The sequence below is a fragment of the Ambystoma mexicanum genome, chromosome 2p (assembly GCF_040938575.1).
Source record: "Ambystoma mexicanum isolate Mex_15411 chromosome 2p, UKY_AmexF1_1, whole genome shotgun sequence".
In the NCBI taxonomy this organism is placed as follows: Eukaryota; Metazoa; Chordata; class Amphibia; order Caudata; family Ambystomatidae; genus Ambystoma; species Ambystoma mexicanum.
The window spans coordinates 1,400,412,406-1,400,434,204 of NC_090923.1; the positions used below are offsets into that span (position 1 = coordinate 1,400,412,406).

At 49.3% G+C, this 21,799-nt stretch overlaps 1 protein-coding gene across 3 annotated transcripts in view; it reads left to right on the forward strand.

Moving 5' to 3' along the window:
- The window catches only part of DHX30 (DExH-box helicase 30), a 1,582,523-nt gene that overhangs the window by 818,151 nt on the left and 742,573 nt on the right, over positions 1–21,799 (forward strand). The window lies entirely within an intron of this gene.

A 21,799-nucleotide genomic window follows, 5' to 3' on the forward strand; every position in this document is an offset into this window, starting at 1 on the left:
GTGGTGAGGAAAGGTCTACAGGCTGAAATGAGTTTGCACGTGTAGGCGGAGGTGGACCTGACTGCATTAGTTTGTCTTGACAAGGATAAGGTGGAATCTAGGTAGAATCCTAGTGTTTTGGTGTCTTTCGAGACTTGTATGGAGTTGCCGTCAATGATGAATGACTGATAGGATGGCTCAAGTTTGCTAAGGCGTTGTGAAGTACCCAGGATAAGTAGCTCAGGATGGACTGAAAGAGATATAGTACCCGGGGGACAACCACCATTTTGAAAACAGCCCCTCTTCCCAACCAGGATATTCTTAGAGCGCCCCATTTCCTTAAGTCTTTTTTGATTGCCAATAGTATGGGCTCATAGTTTGCCCCATACTAGCCCGCCAGAGAGGGTGTGATCCTGACTCCCAAGTAACGCAGGCCGGACGGACTCCATTTGAACGGGGAAATTGCCCTTGTCTCTCTTGCCTCTTGCTCCCCTACGGACAGATTCATTAGCCCTGACTTCTCGAAGTTGACTCGTAAACCAGAAAGCTCCCCAAATGTAGTTAGTAGTTCTATGCTTGCCCTGATGGAGTCCTTTGGGTTTGTGAGCGTGAGCAACATGTCATCGGCAAAGGCCGCTACTTTATGCTGCCCCCCTCCAAATGGTATCCCCTGAATCTCTACCGCCTCTCGAATGGCCAGGAGAAGTGGCTCCAAATATATTGCGTAAAGTAACGGGGAGAGGGGGCACCCCTGCTTCGTCCCCCGTTCCAGTCTGAATGGCTGAGACATTTCCCCATTCACTAAGATCCGCGATGTGGGATTTTTATAATTCGCTGTGACCATTTTTATAAACCCTGCCCATTCTTTCCATCACCTGGAATAAGAACCACCACTCCACCCGATCAAACGCCTTTTCAACGTCAAGCGCCAAAGGGTCGCCGGAGTGGTCATCTTAGCGATTTCTCCACTAAATGAGCCACCCTTCGGATATTATCGGCAGTTTGCCTTCCCGCAACAAAACCTGCCTGGTCCTGGTGGATCAAAAAGGGTAGGTTCTTTTCGAGGCGCTTTGCCAAGATTTTGGTGAAAATGTTTGCCTCTGTGTTTATCAGAGCGATAGGACGGTAGGCAGTACATTCTTCCAGGGTAATTTTGGCCTCCTCCATCGAGGGGGTAATTCCACCCCCATCGCCAAATGTGTTAAATAATTGTGTTAGGTGCGGTACCAAAAGATGAGAGAAAGTTTTATATAAGGAGGCCGGATAGCCATCAGGTCCAGGAGCCTTGTTGTGGGGGAGCATTACTATGGTGGCCCTAACCTCATCCTCTGTAATAGGTCGGCCCAGATCCTCGCCGTCCTCTCTAGATAATCGTGGAAGAGGCAGATTCCCCAGGAACTCTTTCTGCAGTTAGCCTCCCCTTTATCTCTTCGGCCCAGGTGAGTCTCTTGCCCCCCTCATCCTTGATGGCTGTTATAACCTTCTGCGCCCTTTGTCCCCTTAGGAGGCGAGCTAGGAGTGAATCTGCCTTATTAGCCTTTGCGTAGAATTTTTGCCTCACCCTAAGCATGATATGATATGATATGGTATTTGTAACGCGCCTATACACAAGTGTTTCAAGGCGCGACGAGGCAGGGAGGGAGGGAAACAAGGGGAAAACAGACAAACGATCCTACTAGGCCAGGTGTCATTCAGATCGCGCAAGTGCAGAGGTAAGGGGAAAAGGAGGAAGTGCAGGGGGGAGGAGGTGGGGGGGGAAGTGCAGTACAAGGTAAGTAGCGTAAAAAAAAAATAAAATAAAATAATAATAAATAATAAATAGAAAGGGCCAGCTGGTGGCAAGTGCGAGGTAAGTGCAGAGCAAGTGCTGGGAAAGGGGCTGTAGGGATACAGTGACAGTCCCACAGTGCAGGGGGAGCCGGGGAGGCAGTGCAGGTGGAGAGTGGCTGGGCCCTGGACCGAGGTTGCTGAGAGTGGCCCAGATGCAGGTTTGAGCTGAGTTCAGTGGGGAGTTAAGCAGGATTAGCAGGGGAGAGGGAGAGAGAAGGCAGAAGCGAAGAGGAAGGTTTTGAGGTGCTTCCGGAACCGGAGATGGTTCTCCTCAAGTTTCAGGGAGGCAGGAAGGCTGTTCCAGAGGGAGGCCCCTGCTGCGGAGAGAGATCTACCCCCAGCTCGTTGCTTCGAGAAACGGCTGACCATGAGGGAGTTGGAGACGGATGAGCGAAGGGCTCGTGAAGGAAGATATTTAGGAAGAGAGAGTTGGAGGTATTTTGGTCCCAGGCCCCAGAAGGCCTTGTGGACAATGCAGAGGGTTTTGAACTTGATCCTCGCGGCCACTGGGAGCCAGTGAAGAGATTTCAGTCCTGGAGAGATACGGTCCCTGGGCTTGAAGCATAGCCTCTTCCGCTTTTTTAGTCCTCAAGATCCCCAGGTGGCCTTCCGCCAACCTATACTCCCTGTATGTCTACCTTGTAGGGTTCTCCCGTACCCACGCCCTGGCAGCCTCTCAGTAACCTATTTCTCTCCGCCTTCATAGCAATTAGTTCTCCCCTCAAGGTTGCCTTAAAGGTGTCCCACCTCGTACTCTGACTTCTGTCCAAGCTATTGTTCCTCACGAAGAAGTCACGGATCTTGCCTCCAATCTCCTCCCGTATTGCTTGGTCCCTCAGGAATTCCCCCAGGAATTTCCATCTCCACACCCCCGGCCTTCGCCTCCCAAGCCGCATTGTTATTTGCACAACCTTGTGGTCCGCTATCCCTTGAGGGCCCACCTCAACAGCCTCCACTCCCCCCATCAGGCTGGCAGAGATCCAGATGTAATCAATTCGGGACTGGGTTCTGTGGACATCTGAGAGAAAGGTAAAGCCCTCCTCGTCACCTCGTATTGCACTCCATACATCATGTAGCCCGGCCTCCTCCCATCTCGCCCTCAACTGGGGAGAAGCCACTGCTCTGCCCCGTTCCCATTCATGCCGGGACCTGTCCCCCTTCCTGTCCCAAGCGAGATTAAGATCTCCCATCAATATCACCTGTCTCCCTGCAAAGTTCTCTAAGATGCCCAGGGTTTCGCGCTAAAACTGGTCTTGGCCCGCATTAGGGCCGTACACCGAAGCAATAGTATAGTATGAACCCATTACTTCCCCCTCACCATAATGTATCTCCCATTAATATCCCTAAGGATATCATGGGGCCTAAAATTAATTCCCCTCCCCTAGGCCAGGGCAACCCCCCCCTTTCTTTGTAGGGCCTGATGCAAACAATATCATTGGGAAGCCCTTTAGGCGCAGGCGACCCTGGTCCCGCCTTAGTAAATGCGTCTCTTGTAATGCCAGCACATCCGGCTTTTGAGATTTAGTAAATAGCTCCAGCTTTGTTCGTTTGGGGGGGAATTTAGCCCCCTCACATTGTGTTAGCCACCTGAATGCTGCGCTGAGATACAACATGCCAACCGTGCCCCTGGTTTGCCCTCACCACACCCTCCCTTCCCTTCCTGGGGAGGGCGCATATATCCTCCCCCTCCTTCTGCCCCTTTCATATTCATCCTACCATCCCCAGAGATCCATCCTACTCCATTGGCAACAATGACTTCCCCGAGCACCCCACTCTGTACCCCCCGCCCCCTTTCCCCACCCTGAACCCCCAATTTAGGGCGAGACCGCCCCCTCCCACCACCCCCCTTAACCATCCCCCCTTCCTCTCGGACTCTCCTGCCCTTACTCGTTCCAGGATGTTTTCACCTCCGTGCCTACAGGCCCCCGTGTAAAGCCCTTGTTCCCACCATCCCCAATACAAGGCCTCCAACCGAGAGACTATGCCCCCGAGTTATCCCGTGTCTCCGGCCCCATTGCTCTCTTTGACTCCGCCTGAGTCCTCCGCCCCCGGCCCCCGCAGCGCCGCCCTCCTCCTACCTCAAGGCCCCATCCCCACTGTGGACCATTCCCATGGTCTGCTCCTCACCCCCTGTTAGCCCCGGGCAGAGTGGTTCCCCCCCCCTGTTCACCCTCCTCGTTTTCCATGTCTAATCTGATTATACCAGCTGTCTCCTGTAGATTGGTAGCTCGCCTCTGGTTCCCCTCCCACTCAAACACCAGCCGAAGGGGAAGGACCATTTGTACTTTATCCCTTTCCAGACCAGTTCCCTCAGCACCGGACCCATGTGCCTCCTCTTCAACAGCGTGCTAGCGGCCAGGTCCTGAAACAGAGAAATTACTTTTCCTTTATAAAGCACCGGTTCTCTCTGCCTCGGCGCTCTTAGCACTGCTTCCTTTTGACTATACCGGGCAAAGGCCGCCAACACATCCCGCGGCCGGTATTTGATCCTCCAAGGAGCCGGCCCACCCTGTGGACCCTGTCCAGTTAAATCGTCCCCGGGGATTCCTCCCCCAGGAGCCCAGCGAAGATCCCCTGGATCTCTCCCTTCAGTTGTTGGTCTGTAACAGCCTCAGGCAACGATTTGATCCTAATGTTAACCCTTCGCGATCTGTTCTCCAAATCTTCTATCATTACCTCCATGTTCCTTGTTGCAATGTCCAACCTATCTATGGCCTCACTGTTTGCCGTTGTATCCATTTCGCACTCCTGAAGGCCCCTTTCCAATAGGTCTTTCCTTTCCCCCAGCTGAGCCGTCTCCTGTCGCAATTCTCCCAAGGCCGCGTTTAAGTCTCTCCTCATCAATTGAAATTGTTCCTGAAAAGTTTTGGCCAGGGAGTCTCTTAGGTTCTGCATTTCTCCTCTGAGGTCTTGCCTCGTCATTTGCGTCGATGTCTCCGGGCCTTCCTTATCCCATTCCTTCCTGGGCTGTACGCCCCCTTCCTCGCGCTGCTCTCTGCTCTCCATTGCTGGCCAAAGTGTAGTCAAGATTCCCTTGGGTTCTCTAACAGGAGGAGCAGCTTTCCCTGCCCTTCCCTTGGGCCTGGAAGGCATCTATATTAGGTTGCCCTGGCGGCTCAGCGACGTTGTACACTGGCGACCAAGAGCTGTAGTGTCTTATCTTTTGCTTGGAGGGGGGGCCCTTCCCACGATCAAGGGGACTAAAGCGGATCACCCCCGCGTCAGCAAAGCTAGTCCGGAGCTCCCTCCGCCTCAGCAACGTCGTGTGCCACACTGTCACTCCTTCCCTTTTTTGGGGGGGCCTCGCTGTCCGCCAAGGCCTAAGCCACTCCAGCTGTGTTGGGGTCTTCAACCCAGCGAGGACTCTCCCTTGTCAGTGCTTCTTCCATCACCCTGAGGGCAGCTGGAGCCCACTCCTACCCAGCCGCCCCTCTGGGCCACCCCCACACTCCTCACCTCTACTGGGGCCTGCTCAGTTCGTCCGGTGAGTGCATACAGTCCTCCTCTCACTCCTACTTCCCCACTGCTCCACTCCTCACCTCCGACCCGGAGTGGGCCTGACGCCGGTAGGAGGGCTCTAGGCGGCCAGCGGTCCGTGCAGCTGTCACCTTATCTCCTCCAGAGGTCTAGTTCGCTAATGTGCCTTCTCAGCTCCTCCTCCGGGGCCTACTTGCTGCCCGTCTCTCACTGCTGCCCCCGGCGGGGTCCCTGCTGATACTCGTGATGGTGAAGCTGTAGCCCCCGGCGGGAGAGGCTCCAGATAACCTCACGCCCGTCCTCCAGCTGCTTAGCCCTACCCCCCTCAACACCGCCTGTTCTAGGGCCTTGTCCACACCTCCTCTCTGGCAGCTCGGCTGTGTGCCTCTCCGCAGGGTCCTCCACGGGCCGCCGGTTCCACTTAAATGGGGGTCTCTTAGGGGGGGCCCTCCACTTCTCCTCTCCAACCGCCTTAAATACTCTTAAGGCCGGCGCTGCCTCTAGGGTCTCTATTTATGCCGGGTCTCCCCCAGCTCCGCTGATCGCCTGTGTGCGCCTCTCGATCTGGGGGGGCAGGGACCACCCACCCCCCCTCCAAGCGGCTCCGGGGGGGGGCGGCACTCCCTCGTGGGTCAGCCCGCGGCACCCGTCCCGTCTTTCAGGGGCGAGTGGGGAAACACGCCTACTCGTCCTAGTCCCCCGGGTGGCACCTCAGGAGTCCTCGATTGCCAGGGAACTCGCACCGCTGTGTTCCCGGTGGCTCCGCAGGTGCCGGCTCGCTTCTCACAGGACTGAGCGGGCAGCAGGGATCACCCGCACTGCCCCTCCGACCGCCTCTCGTGCAGATCCTGGGCCCCAGATCCTCCTCTCCGGTCCACGCGCCAGCCGCACCGGCTCCCAGCACCTGCAACGACTCCAGGGGGGAGGAGGGAGGGAACCCCTCACCTCCGGGCCGCGTCCCTCTGTTTGCGCTCCTGTGCGCCATCGAGGCTGCTCCGCCACAGTCCTGGTGCCCTCGTACGACCCGATGTTGAGCTTTGGCTCGAGGGGGTGGGGGTGGGACCGCCCAAACCAAGCCTCGGGTACCGGAGCTGCCGTCGGCACGTCTACTCAGTGCCGGCGGCCATCTTGGAATCGATTAGGCTGTTTTTTAAACTAACCTGAGAATAAGGACTGTGATATACAGACTCTGTTTAATAATTTTATTAGCAGCTGTTTACCTTTATATTTCCCTGTCCTTCTACTTCATTCTTTCCTTTCTCTGCTTTCTTTTTGTGAATTCAGCACAAAGAACCAATCATGACCAATTGCATATATTGTATGTTTTATTGGATGCAAGCTCTATTTTTTCTTTGAATTTGATACGTCTGATGATCATTGTTTTGATGATATGAAAGTGATTTTACTTTTTGTAAAATAAAATACAATACCTGAATACTACAGTGTTAGGGAGAATTCTCTCTTTAGGCTGAATTTCCTAACCTAGTGAGTCCCCCAGCAGCTTTGCTGGATCTCTGGAGTTTGTTTTTTTTCTCCTGCCAAGAGTGAGACTCTTTTTCTCCCACTCTTAGACATGATTTATGGTGTTCCTTTGACTGTTAATGTGTTCTATGGGCTCATGTGTTTTTACTGTGTTTTACACAGCACCCTCCGTGCAGTAACACAGGGGTGTCATAGTGACACCCCACCATAGACTCCATACCCTGGGACTGACTACTGTCTCCCAGGACATGTAAAGTCACCATTGGCTTTACTAGTCCCAAATTATTAACAGAAACCAGTACAAACCATCATATTGTGGACGTACTGGTCGGGGCAATTCGATTGCCCCGGGGTCTGTTAGTCGAGGGGGCACGTCTCCGTCCCCCATGATCGAGTTTTGGCTGGTGGCAGTGGAAACTACTTTTTATATTCGACCGCAAATATTTCCCTATGGGATTTTCCCATTGTTCGAGGCTACCAACTTGAATTATTTAATTCTCATAGCCTCGAACATACCGCCGGTTTATTTAATTAATATTAATTCGCCGGTTGGCAGGACTCGATTCTAAAATGGCGTTTGTGTTCTCTTCTGTGACTCCAACCCAAGTCGAGCCCTTTGTTCCACTTTTTGGCGGGCTTCTCCACAGAAGCCTCCAAAAGTGGTGCCACTCTTTCTGGGTACCAAAGGGGGGTGCGGGAGGGGGTTTAGGCACCCTGGACTGAGTTACCTTGGTAACTCAAGTCGCACTCTTGTGTGATTGGCCCAAGTGGTGAGCCGGCCGGCTCACCACTTAGCATGTTTGATTGACAGCTAGGCTGAGTGAATGGGGGTATGTTGCATAAAAGCTGGGCTTTGGGGACTGGAACTTCAGAAGTCGCCACAGGACCTGAGAATCCGACGAGGGAGAAGCTGAGCCGACCTACCACAACGACACCACCGGTGGAGCCCTGCGGAACCGACTCACCACTTCCCGACGACAGAGAAGATCTCCCGGCTGGAGACGCTTCTTCCCCTGACTGGTGGGCACAACCAGTTTACCTTCTTTTCTTCGCACCCCAGACCGGTTTGTGGTCGAATTGCCCGTGCCACGCACCCCGGCAGCCGGATAGCCACTTACCACTGGACCGCGAATCAACGGACCGCTCCTTGTACCTGAGAAACTCCGCGGCTGGTTTCTTCCCTGGCAGTGCAATGGACTCCTGTCTTCCTCCCCGACGAGATCCTCTCTTCCCCCGGACGAAGAACCGACTTGCATCCGCTGCCAGGAACAACTGCCCCCGCTGGAGTCTTCTCACCACTTTAAGGTACCGTGTCCGCCAGGCCTCCCTTTCTAAAGATTGCTACAAGGTAATAATAACCCCTTAACCTTCTGTACTGGGCTGGCCGCCTTGACCCTCTAACTGGTCCCTTTCTTTGGTCCAATTCCTTTTTGAACCGTTACAAGACTTTTGTGCACTGCAACCGTGTGACCTTGGACACATTTCGTTTTGATCCTCTTAAAGCGGATCCGGCCTACTGACTCTGAATTCACAGTGTTACTTTGCCTTCCTCTCTTGTTGTGTTCGTGAAAAAGTGTTGGGATCTGTTTCAATTTATTCTCTGCTTTTCTCTCCCTTTTTAAAACAAATTATTAGAGTGCCATCTACGTTAAGCGCTCACCGCTGTCTGAAAATAAGTGGGGCTTTACTTAAGACTTGTCTAATATTCTTTTAAGGGAGTGTATATCTTTTAGTGACCGTGTTTTTGAATTGCTTACTATTAGTGCCTGTGTGTTTTTCTAGATGTGGTTTTAAATAAATAATTATATCTCTTTTACACCAAGCCCTGGTCAGTGTATTACTTGTTCTATTGTGTTCTCTTGACCTATTGTGAATACTCTGTATACTGCCTAACTCTTCTTGAGGGAAGTCTGACTGCTGAGCCACAGCTACCAAGTGAATCTGTGTGGTACAGACTGCTACCAAGTGGGTTTACTGCCAAACACCTGTAGTCCTAAATCTTTTGCAGTGGTCCCAGAGGGAACTGCACAGGTTTCTGCCTAACATACAGGTTATTAAAAAAAAAAGAAAATTAACGAGTTGCTTATAATTTTTTCTGAACACATCAGTCACACTCTGGAGTCAGTTTGCACCATATAGTTATTGGGGCATATCCTAATAGCTTGGCGTTAAATGCACCGGTCTCCAACACACATGAAAAACACAAAGAATGTGTTTCTGTTAACTTACATTTTTCCTGGTGGGGCACTTTCTCTTTCTTTCCTTTGTAGCATCCTAAACACACTGTGGTACCTTTGGTACGGCAGCACTATATAAGCTTTTTAAATAAAAATAAATCCCTCCAAGATGGCCGATCGCAGGGGGAAGACGTGCTGAACACAGCTCGTAAGGAACTCATGGTTGCAACTGTAAAGATAGCCCAGGACACTGCAGCCCTAGGGTTACGGCCCCTACGCCCGCAGGAGCCCCTACACCATCAGGCACCCCTCCTGCTTGCGAGTATAGGTTCTTCGAGCAGTTCTTCACCCTCATGAGATCACCTCAGGGATGTAATCCGGCACATGCTCCCTCTGGTACGACCCCAAGCTCCAACTGGTGTGCAGGCCCTGGGTGCAGCTCAGCCCCTGGCTCCCACGCCCGCTCAGCCCCTTCAGCAGCCCCTGGCGCTACCCATCAGCACACCACAGCTGCCTGCACCCATCACTCCTCCTGCACCCCAGATCTGCAGGATACAGCGGCGGACACGGACAAGGAGGAAGATCCGGACACTCAATCGTCAGCTAAAGCACTCAATGAGAGGCTGGCGGGTCTGGTGGAGTACCTAGGTATCCCTCAGCCACAGGCAGAGCAATCCGAGGTGGTGGTCCTGGCCAAAGTGCTTACGTTTCGTCCTTCCACGAGAACTGGCATCCCTCTCCAGAAGGATGTGGAATCCCTAGCCAAAAAGGGAAGGGTCAAGCTACACTCCACCCAGCCTACCAATAAGCGCCTGGATGCTAAATACAGGCAGACAAAGGGGGACTCCCTCTAATTGTTGGTGCACCCCCAGCCGCATTGGTCTGTTATAGCAGAAGCATCACTGTATTCCAAGCTGCAGTCTTCATCAGCTGCATCCACTTCCTCACTCCTGGGCAAGGAGGAGAAGCTTTTGGAGTCATTTGGAAAAAGATCTACCCAAATGCCACGCTCCACCTGCCTCAGGCTAACGCTGATGTTGAGCGGCGATTGGTCAAACGTTGTGGCAGGAGATCGAGGCTTCCTTCCAGAGCTTCCTGCCCACAGCCAGGCACTGTTCAAGGCAGGGTTGACGGAGGCCAAAATTGTGGCCCAGCATATAATGTAATCTATGGTGGCCCACGTTGATAATTCAACCCAGATGTGCAGGAATGCATCTTCAACCTGCCGTTTGTGGGGGGGTGACCTGTTCCACTCGACAACAGACGAGGAAGTAGACAAGGAAAATAATAGCCCCCAGACAGCTAAATCCTTGTCTATCTTAATAAAATCCACACCCAGGACCTGCAGCCAGGCTCACCAGCGCTCGGACAAGGGTTGGGCCTTTGGAAGCTTTAGGGGCTTCTAGGAGAGATGCTCTAGGCAACCTGATAGGTCTCCGAGCAAAAAAAGGTGCAAGCAGCACAAGACTGCTAACAAGGGTTTCTTCCAGTGCCCCTCCTCAGCACCAGCCTCAGAGGGAAAGAAGTTGTGACAGGTCCACCTGGATCCACGAGTCTCCGGTGGGGGCAGGCTTGCCCTACACGTACACTCCTGGTGGAAAAGGTTTGCACACCTGTGGATTCTCTCAGTAGTGTCCACTGGCTACCGGCTACCAATTCCTCTGTTTCCTCCTTCCTTCCCTCTGCTCCCACAGATTAGGACAGCAACTCTGTTGGCGGAAATCCGCTGTCTAGTAGCGAGCCAGGCAGTGTAGGAAGTTCCTGCTTCTCAACGAAGTAGGGGCTTCTATTCCTGGATAGTCGCCATACACAAAAAGAACCAGGGTGGCCTGAGAGTTGTGTTGGACCTTTCCTCCTTGAACCTTTCCCTACCCCAGCCTTCATTGCAGAGACTTTGTGTGGGGAGACCAGGATGCTTACCTGCACGTCCCGATTTGGGAACCCCATTGGTCCTTCCTGCAGTTCAGGATCATGGGTTTTCACTTCCAATATAGAGTTCTACCCTTTGGACTTAACTCGGCCTGAGGTTCTTTACAAGCCTAATGAATGCTGTGGCAGCTCTCCTCGGGGCGCAAGGCCACCACATTTATCCTTACCTTGATGACTGGCTAGTTAGGGCAGGGTCCTCGGAGGCAGTACATCACACGCTTCCGCTCTCATGCATACCCTATACGATCTGGGATTTTCTATCAATCTCAGAATGTCGCAGCTACTGCCCACTCAGACTCTGACATTTCTGGGCCTCATATGCGATACAAGGACCGAGAGGATCTTATCCTCAACCGACAAGATCACAGCAATCAAAAAGGCCACGAGGCATTTCCTCAGTAGAGCGGTAACCTCAGCCTGGTGGTACCAACACCTGCTGCGAATAATGACGGCATGTCTCCTCGCTGTACCACATACGAGACGCAAGATGGGGAGGCTGCAGCTTCATTTCTCAGCTTCCTGAAATCAGGAGAAGGGCTCTAGGGTAGAGCCAGTTGGCATACCACAGCATCTCCAGCAGGACCTAGTCTGGTGGGGTACAGAGACTAACCTGCTGGTATGCAGGCCATTCTGGCAGCCGTTACCACAGATCACCATTACTACAGACTCGCTCCTAGATGGATGGGGGCTACCCTGGACAACCACAGCGTCCATGGAGTGTGGTCTCATCAGGAGTAGCTGGAGTTTATCAACTGGCTTGAGATGATGGTCATCTGGCTTGCTCTCAATGCCTTTCTCCCCATGATCAGCAGAAAATCGGTCTGCATCCAAACACAGTTCCACCTACATGTTACATCAACAAGCAAGGTGGTACCAGGTCCCTGCCGCTCTACAGGCTCTCAATCGACATTTGGGAGTGGGCACTGTCAAACAACATTCACTTGTCAGTGGTCCACCTTCCTGGGGAATCCAACCTGGAGGCAGACAGGCTCAGCAGGCTTGGGATGGACAATTACGAGTGGCAGCTAAATGAAGAAGTCCTCCAGGGGATCTTCAGCAGGTGCGGCCACCCTCAGGTGGACCTCTCTGCCACCAGTACCAACAGGAGATGCCCACAGTTTGCCTCGTGCCTGGGGCAGGGGCTTGTTGGTTACAGATCCCATGGAACAACATGGACACGTACTCCCCCCCCCCCCCACACCCTTGGTTCACAGGGTCATCTGCAGGATCAGGGAGTCTCAGAGCCTTCGGCTCATTCTGATTGCGCCATGGTGGCCGGAAAGACCCTGGTTCTCAGAACTCCTTCAGCTGTTGGACCAGCCTCTGGTACACCTCCCAGTGGGCCCAGTCTGCTTACTCTCCCAGCAGGGAGGCACTGTGGTTCACCCAGCTTGGTTCCTGAACAGGTTGCCCTGAAGCATCTGCACCTGTCGCCAGATAACCTGGCTATCATACAGGGGACTAGAAGTGACTCCACCAGGAGTCGATACAGGAGCAGGTGGACCAGGTTTTGTCACTGGGCAGAAACAAAAAAGATTGACCCACTAACAAGCTCGCTGGATGATGTTCTATCTTTCGCAGCACATCTGGCTCATTCAGGTGTGCAGGTAGACACATTTCGCACCTATCAGGTGGCCATAGGTACGTACAAGAACTCTGGTAATGATATTTATTCATATTCCAATCCGGTGGTTAAGAGACACCTGGCAGGTCTAACCAGGTTATATCCACCTGTCAAACATCCACATCCATTCTTGGACCTGGCGCACAAATCATTCGAGCCCATAGCATCCGCGGACATCAGACTGGCTACCATTAAGACGGCCCTGCTGGTGGGCCTTACATCAACACGCCTTATGAGTGAAATTCAGGCCCTGGTGGCTTCAGAGCCCTATACAACATTTCACTGTGACAAGATGGTGCTTAGAACTCACCCTGCCTTTCTTCCTAAGGTCGTTTCCTCCTTCTACCTAAACAAGGAGATAGTACTTCCAACATTCTTTGCAGACCCAAAGGATGAGGCTCAGAATGTATTGCACTGACTGGATGTCAGGCGTGCTCTAAGATTTTATCTGGACAGGACTAAGGGCTTCTGCGAATCGGACGCCTTGTTCATCACATCCAGAGGATCAAAACCAGCCTATCAAGCATCCAAAGAGTCCATAGCAAGGTGGATGGTTATGGCTACCATGGAGGCGTACGAGAGGCAGCACAAGCCTTTGCCAGCAAACATGCACGCCCATGCTATCAGATCCAAGGGCACGGCGGTAGCTTTCCAAAGACCCGTCCTGTGGCAGACTATCAGCAAGGCAGCTACGTGGGCTACCCTCTCTGCTTTTTGCAGGCACTACTGCCTGGATGCCAGCGCCAGGTCGGACACCGCGTTTGGCCAGACAGTTTTGAAGAACTTGTTTTCTTAAAGCAGGGCAACTCTCCTCCCTGGGGCTACATTCAGTTGTAATCGCCCATACAGTATGTTCCCCTTTCCTCCATAAGTCCCACCATCCTCCCCCGTAAGAAAACCTGTGTCATTAGGCAATCTTAATATTGTCGATGTGTCAATGGGGACTGAGAAGTGCCGCCAGTGGGCGGAGTCAGGGGACTGCATGCTCCCAGGGCCGCACGCATCTAAATTTAAAGGGGAAGACAATTTTTTTCTGGTGGAAATGGTTCTGTTTCCCGTCCCTAGCGAAGGACGCCCATACAGTATGAAGGAAAGGGGACTGTGGACTAGGTGTACGTTAATCACTACGTTGAGTAACTTAGAATTGAGTTCACAAGACACTGGTGGGAGACAGGCTCTCACTCTATCTGAAAGAATGGCAAAGCATTACTTCAGATGCATGGGCATTGGAAACAGTTGCCCAGGGTTATTGCCTTCCCTTTCTAAAAAAGCCTCTGAGTCATCCACCGGGCAACAGCTCTTTGAAAGTTCCAGATCTGCTCCTTGTGCAGGAAATCCTGACCCTGCTAGAGAAAGATGCTATAGAACCAGTACCTGTAGCGGAGAGGAACAAGGATTGGTACTCCCTGTACTTCCTAATTCCGAAGGAGGACAGAGGTTTGAGACACATCTTGGACTTAAGAGACTCAAACAAATTCCACAGGAAGAACAAGTTCAAGATGGTTACCCTTTCTCAGATCCTTCAGGTGCTTCAGTTCAGGACTGGATGGCATCATTGGACCTTCAGGATGCTTACTTTCATGTACCAATCCATCACAAGCACAGACAGCACCCGAGGTTCGCTGTTTACGGTTCTCATTATCAGTTTTCAGTTCTGTCATTTGGGCTGACCTCCTCCCAAGGGTTTTCACCAAGTTGATGGTGGTGGTGGTAGCGAGTCTCAGGAGAGGGGGGATTCACGTCTAACCCTACCTGGACGATTGGTTGATCACGGCCAGTTCTCCCAAACAGGCCCTGGAACATCTCAGCTACACCTGTCATTCTCTCCACGGACTGGGCTCCTCCCTCAACTTGAAGTCCCACATGTTACCGTCTCAACGGCTCCAATTCATTTGAGCAGCCCTGGATGCATCCCTGGGAAATGCCTCGCCCCCAGAAGTGAGGGCAGGGCTCAAGACATTCTGTAGATGGTCACCAAAATCCAAAGTGCCCAGCATCTCCCGGCCTTCAACTTTCTGAAGTTGCTCAACCTCATGGCATCCTGCATTTTTCTGGTGGCAGAGGCGCGCCTGAGAATGTGATCCCTCCAGTGGGCTATCAGGACTCAATGGTTTCTATTCTCAGGCTGGATGTCGGCTCTCCTTCAGGTTCAGGGTCGCACAGGATCTCCTGTGTTGGACCTCTGAGGACAACATTCTGAAGGGAGAATCTTTTTGGCAGCCATGGCTGGAGATAAAGGTAGTATCACTCACAGGGTGGGGCGCACATACCAACGATCTGACAATAATCGACCGTTGGTCTCCATCGAATTCCAAACAATATATATAACTTTTGGAACTGAGGGAAATCAGACTAGCGCTATTGGCCTTATGTGCGGGGAAATAATGTCCTGATAATGACAGACAACACAGTGGCCATGTACTACCTCAATAAGAGAGGTGTAGGGTCACTACCACTGTGCAGAGAGGCAATGCAGCTCTGGTACTGGGCAATTCAAGAAGGAATCTCCCTATCGGCAGTTGACCTAGCTGCAGTGGAGAAGACAGCGGCGGACGCTCTGAGCAGGCAGAGCACAGTCTAGCACGAGTGGGAACTAGCTCAGGAAGTCCTTCAGGAGATCTTCACCCTTTGTGGAATCCCTCAAGTGGATCTGTTTGCGACCGGTGTCAACCAGAAGTGTGAGCAGTACTGCTTAAGGGAATTTTCCCCAAGAGGAGCTCTAGGGAACGCGTTCATAGTGTACTGGGAGTTTCCACTCCAGTACGTGTGTCCTGTGAGGCCTCAACAAGAAGCTCCCTCCTTTAAAATCGACAGGGAATGCGTTAGCACTACAGGTCTCAAAACATAAAGCAAACAAGAATACATTTTTTGAAGAAGAGCGGTGCTCGCGAGTATGTTTATATATGGTAATGAGGGGCGTGTACTCCTTATGACATGCATCCGTCAGGCCTTTAAAAAGAAGCTGCTTACTCGCGCCACACGGAACGCCGTGTTAAAGGACTTGGAAGCCGTACAGGTAAAATGCCTCGTTAAGGATTTCAGGCACATTGCGCCGTATTGTAATCCAGCTACAACTGTTTCAGGTTGAGGCCCTTAGCTTATAGGGGGAACTCATCAAAATGACTTTTTCTCTTCACTTTTTTCTTTTGGTACCCAGGTTTATTGACAATGAAACATCCTTAGGATTATTCAGAAACTCATATTTTTATGACAATTGAAGCATTTCCGCACAGCAATCTAGGTAGGGCTTCTTTATTTGATGACTAAAGACCATTAATAGCAGTTCCATTAACTCTTGAGGAACTAACTACCTTAGTCTGATTCAAACTTGATTGTATTACAGATTTACAATTGTAAAATTTGAAAGACATATTGAAGAATAGTGTACTTCAATTGAACTTTGGCAGAGTGCACCATTCGGTGAGAGATTTATTTGTTTTAGTTCTGAATTAGGCAGGGCAAATACACCTTGTTTAGACAGTAGTTTGTAGTTGTCCAAGTTAATTAGTGCTTTTCCCAGTTATCAACTCATAGTTGTAGTTACATAAATCATTCAAGGTATGGTAACTCATGGTATTGTTTGAATACTAATATGAATTATAGCATATTATTATGGCCAATTCTTATGAGTCTACATGTATGGGAGAAGAATTGAACAATGATAACATATGTTATCTACATTTGCAAGACATGTAGAGAGATGGATGTATATCCAATTAATTTTTTGTCTTTTGTTACTCCTGCGTCCTATCCCCTTTCCTCCATACTGCATGGGCGTCCCCTCGCTAGGAACGGGAGACTGAACCTTTTTTACCAGAAAAAACCTTCATTCCCATTAAATTTAGAGGTGCGCGGGTGCGCAGCCTTTAGAGCATGCGCTTCCCTGACTCTGCTAATCGGCGCGACTCCCCAGTCCCCTTTTCCGCGTCTACGGGAACGGGCCGATTTCACCAGCACTCCTGGGTTTGGATTCGGCCATGTAATACCATGCGCTCCTCTCCGAATACTTTCTTCTGTCTTTTTGTCTTCTTTTTATCAATCAGGTACCCGGTTCTCTGGCGCCACGCTCCTCCCCGGCGCATGTTGACGTCAGCGAGCTTCAGCAGGTGTCCAGTTTATGAGGGGCTCTCCCTACGTCCGACCCCCACGCTCTTTGGCTCCGCAGTCTTGGCCCCGACCATGGCTGGGAGAGTTCTACCACGTGTGACAAGCTTAGACTGCGTGCTCTGAAGAACAGTTTAGCTCGGTGGAGGGAGCTATTCGAGAAGTCTCCTCCAGAGGACTTGAAGGACTTCTTCAGACGTAAGTCGAGGCCCAAATGAGGGCCGCTCTTTTCCATCGCACCCCTCAAGGGAAATTCCTTCCCAAAGAAGCGCCTGAGCGGAGTAACCTTTCAGGTTCTCGCACCAGCACTGTAACCAAGGCTATATCAGCTACTGTCCCCCAGGCCGATGGGTCACTAGATCCTTCCGGAGACAGTGCTGAGGGACCGCAAGGTTATTATACCGGCTCAGCTTCTCATTTAATTAATATTAATTCTCTGGTTGGTATTTTTTGCCAAAACTTGATTCTAAAATGGCGTTTGTGTTCTCTTCTGTAACTCCAACCCAAGTCGAGCCCTTTGTTCCACTTTTTGGCAGGCTTCTCCACAGAAGCCCTCCAAAGTGGTGCCACTCTATCTGGGGTACTTAGGAGGGGTGGAGGGGAATTTAGGCACCCTGGACTGAGTTGCCTAGGCAACTCAAGTCGCACTCCATCCTGATTGGCCCAAGTGGTGAGCCGGCCAGCCGGCCCACCACTTAGGATGTTTGAGTGACAGCTAGGCTGAGTGAATGGGGTTTTGCTGCATAAAAGCAGGGTTTTGGGGACTGGAACTTCAGAAGTCGCCACAGGACCTAAGAATACGAGGGAGAAGCTGAGCCGACCTACCACGACACCACCACCGGTGGAGCCCTGCTGGACTGCCTCACCATTTTTCCCAACGACAGAGGAGATCTCCCGCCGGAGAGTCTTCTTCCTTTGACTGGTGGGGATAACCAGTTTCACCGTCTTTTCGCTTTCCCGACGTACCTCGTGGCCGCCTTGCCCGTGCTAAGCACCCTAGCAACCGGGATACCATGTTTTTACCACGACCGCGAAACAAAGGTACCACCTTTAACCGGAAATCTCTGCGGCTGGTTTCTTCCCTGGTAGTGCAACGACCTTCATCTTTCCTCCAAGTCGAGATCTTCTCTTCCCCTGGACGACGACGCAACTTGCACCCACTACCAGGAACAACTGCCACCGCTGGAGGATCCTTCCCACTTAAGGTACCGTGTCCCGCCTGGCTTCCCTTGCTACCGACTGTACGGGGTAGATTTAGCCCCCGGCTTTCGAACCTGGGTTAGTCTGGGACACCCTGGCTAAACTTTCTTAAAGCCTCTCTAAACTCTTTTTGAACCCTCTGCAAGACTTTCTAAGCCTAGTGTAACTGTGTGATCTTGGGCACATTTGTGCTCTGCTCTCTCTAACAGTGGGCCCAGCCTTTGGACTTTGGCTCACCAGTGACTTTTTGCTCTTCTGCCTTGCTAACAGTGTTCTGGAATCGTAGAGTGGTGTACCTTTTCATATTCTGTCTTTTTCCCTCCCTTTCTCACTAACTTATCGGAGTGCAATCTAGTTAAGCGCTCACCTCTGTATGAAAATAAGTGGTGTTTTACTGTGACTTATCTGATAAGGAAAAAGGGGTGTATATATTACAATAGTAACTGTGTTTAGAATATTTTACAATAAGAGTGCTGGAGTGTTTCAACTGTGTGTTTTTAAATAAATAATTATATCATTTGATACCAAAGCTCTGGTCAATGTTTGCTTGTATTATTGTATCAGAGTGCCTATTGTGTATACTTTGCATACTGCCTAACTCTTCTTGAGGGAAGTCTGACTGCTCAGCCACCAGGTAAATCTGGGTGGTACAGACTGCTACCAAGTGGGTTTACTGCCAACACCTGTAGACTTAAATCTTTTGCAGTGGTCCCTAAGGGAACTGCACAGGTTTCTGCCTAACAGTTTCCTCTTGCTCTATGTGCAGTGCCTTTATGACCATATAGTTTAAGACTTCTTACCTTCTCTCTAGTGATGATCCAATCCTGGTCTAGAGGTTTTCTTTTGATCTAATCAGGGTGGATCAACAGCGATTCCTCTGACGCACTCAGTTCTTCCAGAATATTCACACATGATAATCTCCAGGTCCTTAACATTTTATTCGAGACATCTTGTAGTGCCTTCTTCAGTACTTTAAAACCCCTATCTGGTTTTTCCAAAAGGCATTTTTGAAAAAAGTCTAATGACTTCCATTGCACAGATGCATGTAACAACGTTAACTCCATCTCTTCTCGTATAAGTACAATGGGCGTAGATCTTGGAAGTAGCAGCACCTGCCTCCAAAACTGTATTTCCAGTTTTGGCCATAAGTCTTTCAGAATAAGGTTTGTAGATTCTGAACCGTAGGTGATTATTTGTACCACTTTTAATTTGTAAAAGTCAATTATTGGTTACAGGGTAAATTTGCAGTATTTCCTTTCAAGTATTTTTCCCTGTGAGGTCAAGTTTCTCATTTTCGATTTTAGCCTTGCTACTTGGGGAGCCTCAATTATGCTGTTATTAATACAAACTCCCAACTATATCAGGCTAGTCACTTCTGGAATGTTCTCACCTTTCAAGAACCATGTTTGTTTTGTTGATGTTTTATGTGCAATTCTTTCCACCCAATGTCAACATTTTTGATTTTGATGCATTGGCAATCAGACCGTTTTCATCCCGATATTTCGATGTTACATAAAGTTGTCTTTGCAAACCGACTATTGTCTGGTCTAGTAGTATTAGGTTTTCTGCATATATCAGATGTCCTACTGCTTTCCCCGCCAGCCTTGGGGGGGATCATTCTGATGTTATCAAAGGCATTGGGAATGTCTGAAATGAATTGGTTGAACATCGTAGGCACCAGAGTGCACCCTTGTTTGAGGCCTATTGTTGTAATTGGACTTGTGCAGAGGCCTTTTTATCTAGTTTTATCTTCACATTAGTATTCGAAAGAAGAACCATCAGTACTTCTCTCAAATCGTTGGTGCAATTCCAGAGTTTTAGTTTTCCCACAATTTGGTTCTGTCAATCAGGTCAAAGGCTTTGGCAAGATCGATTGATGCCAGATATACGCTGCTTCTCAGACTTGGATTTTGTAGCTGCTTTGATCTGACTGATTATAAATAAATTCAGAGCTGTTCCAGTGCCCTTCTCTAAGCCAGCCTGCCATTTTTCGTAAAGGCCCGAGTTCTTTCTCCAGATGTTGAAAGCCCTGAGGATTAAGGCTCCAAAGATCCTTCCCATTACGTCAAGGAGGGCGACTGGTCTGTAATTGACCAGTTCCGAGCTGTCGCCCTTCTTGAAAATTGGCACGATTATTAAAGAGGTCCATGATACTGGGATCAATTTTGTTTTTTTAACTTCATTGAACAGGTCAAACATTACTTTGGCCCGTCCATCCGAATCCTCCTTTAGTCTACAATTAGTCAAGCCATCGGGCCCTGGTGCCCTTGAGTTGCTTGCGGCTAGGATCAGAGCTTTGATGTCTTCTCTTTTTGTCGGAAAGGACCAAGCGATATTGGAAAGCTGTGAGTTCTTTTCTAACATAATATGTTTAAATAGGTGTAAAGAATCCCTATTAACATGAAAACATCCTACTCCACCAACGGGGATATAGATATATGTAATACAATAAAGAGCAAGATGATACGTGTTGTTTACTTGCCTCCAACCCCCTCACACAAAAACTCTATAAGGTTTTCCAGCATCACTAGTCCTGAAAAAATGGACTGTCTGCTATAACTGATTTACACAAATGTATAACAAGTTTATTATTCAAATAATTTAAACTGAATTTAAACAAAAAAACTCTACCCTCACCTAACACAGTGTACTAAACATTAAAAAACAAATATAAAACAAATGTAAAACATCAAATAACTTATTTATACGACACAAAAGATATCACATAGCACACAAAAAAATCTCAATGTGTCACTAAAACAACAAGCATCTCAACATGTTTCTGTTCTTAACTGCCCAGTTCAGGCGAACATTCTTCAGGGGATAAATTTAAAAGCATCCACTAATCTCTTCCACACCGTGTTGAAAGGGTAGATTCAGGCACCCAAGAGGGTAAAAGGAAAACAAACTCCAAGCCTTTAAATGGTGAAACTTCAAAGCACGTCACAGAATGACAAATTTGCTGGTTTCCCTCCAAATGAGAAATCAATAGTCCATACGTATGGATGTTTCCATTTCAACTTGTTCATTACTGAATTGTGAATTGCAGTCTTGATCCCTACATTTGTGGAGGTGTGGCGATACTCTAGCGGACTGTGACGCTTTGTTGAACTATTGATTTCTCATTTGGAGGGAAACCAGCAAATTTGTCATTCTGTGACGTGCTTTGAAGTTTCACCATTTAAAGGCTTGGAGTTTGTTTTCCTTTTACCATCTTGGGTGCCTGAATCTACCCTTTCAACACGGTGTGGAAGAGATTAGTGGATGCTTTTAAATTTATCCCCTGAAGAATGTTCGCCTGAACTGGCCAGTTAAGAACAGAAACATGTTGGGATGCTTGTTGTTTTAGTGACACATTGAGATTTTTTTCTGTGCTATGTGATATCTTTTGTGTCGTATAAATAAGTTATTTGATGTTTTACATTTGTTTTATATTTGTTTTTTAATGTTTAGTACACTGTGTTAGGTGAGGGTAGAGTTTTTTGTTTAAATTCAGTTTAAATTATTTGAATAATAAACTTGTTATACATTTGTGTAAATCAGTTATAGCAGACAGTCCATTTTTTCAGGACTAGTGATGCTGGAAAACCTTATAGTTCTTTTCTAACACCTGATCTGATTTAAACAGTGTTTGAAAGTAGTTTCTCCATCATTCTGCTGATATTCCATTCGACACTAGGGAGTTTTGAGGTGCATTTAAAACGTTTATAATTCTCCATATTCCCATAGTATTTTTTAGTAGAGATCAGTCTTAACATCTCCTATGCGTCTCACTGATGTAGGAGCCATTTGTGGTTCTTTAACCAATTTTTATTTTGTTATTTTAATTTGTTGATAAACACATGGCCCTTTAAATCTTTTTTAGCTTGAAGTATTGCAGATCTTAATGTCTTCTTCTTTGTCCTTATCGCTATATCAAACACATGGTTTTTCTTCAAGCCACCCTTTGAGGATCCAGTATTCGTAGCCATATAAGTTTCTAAATTTTGACCCATCT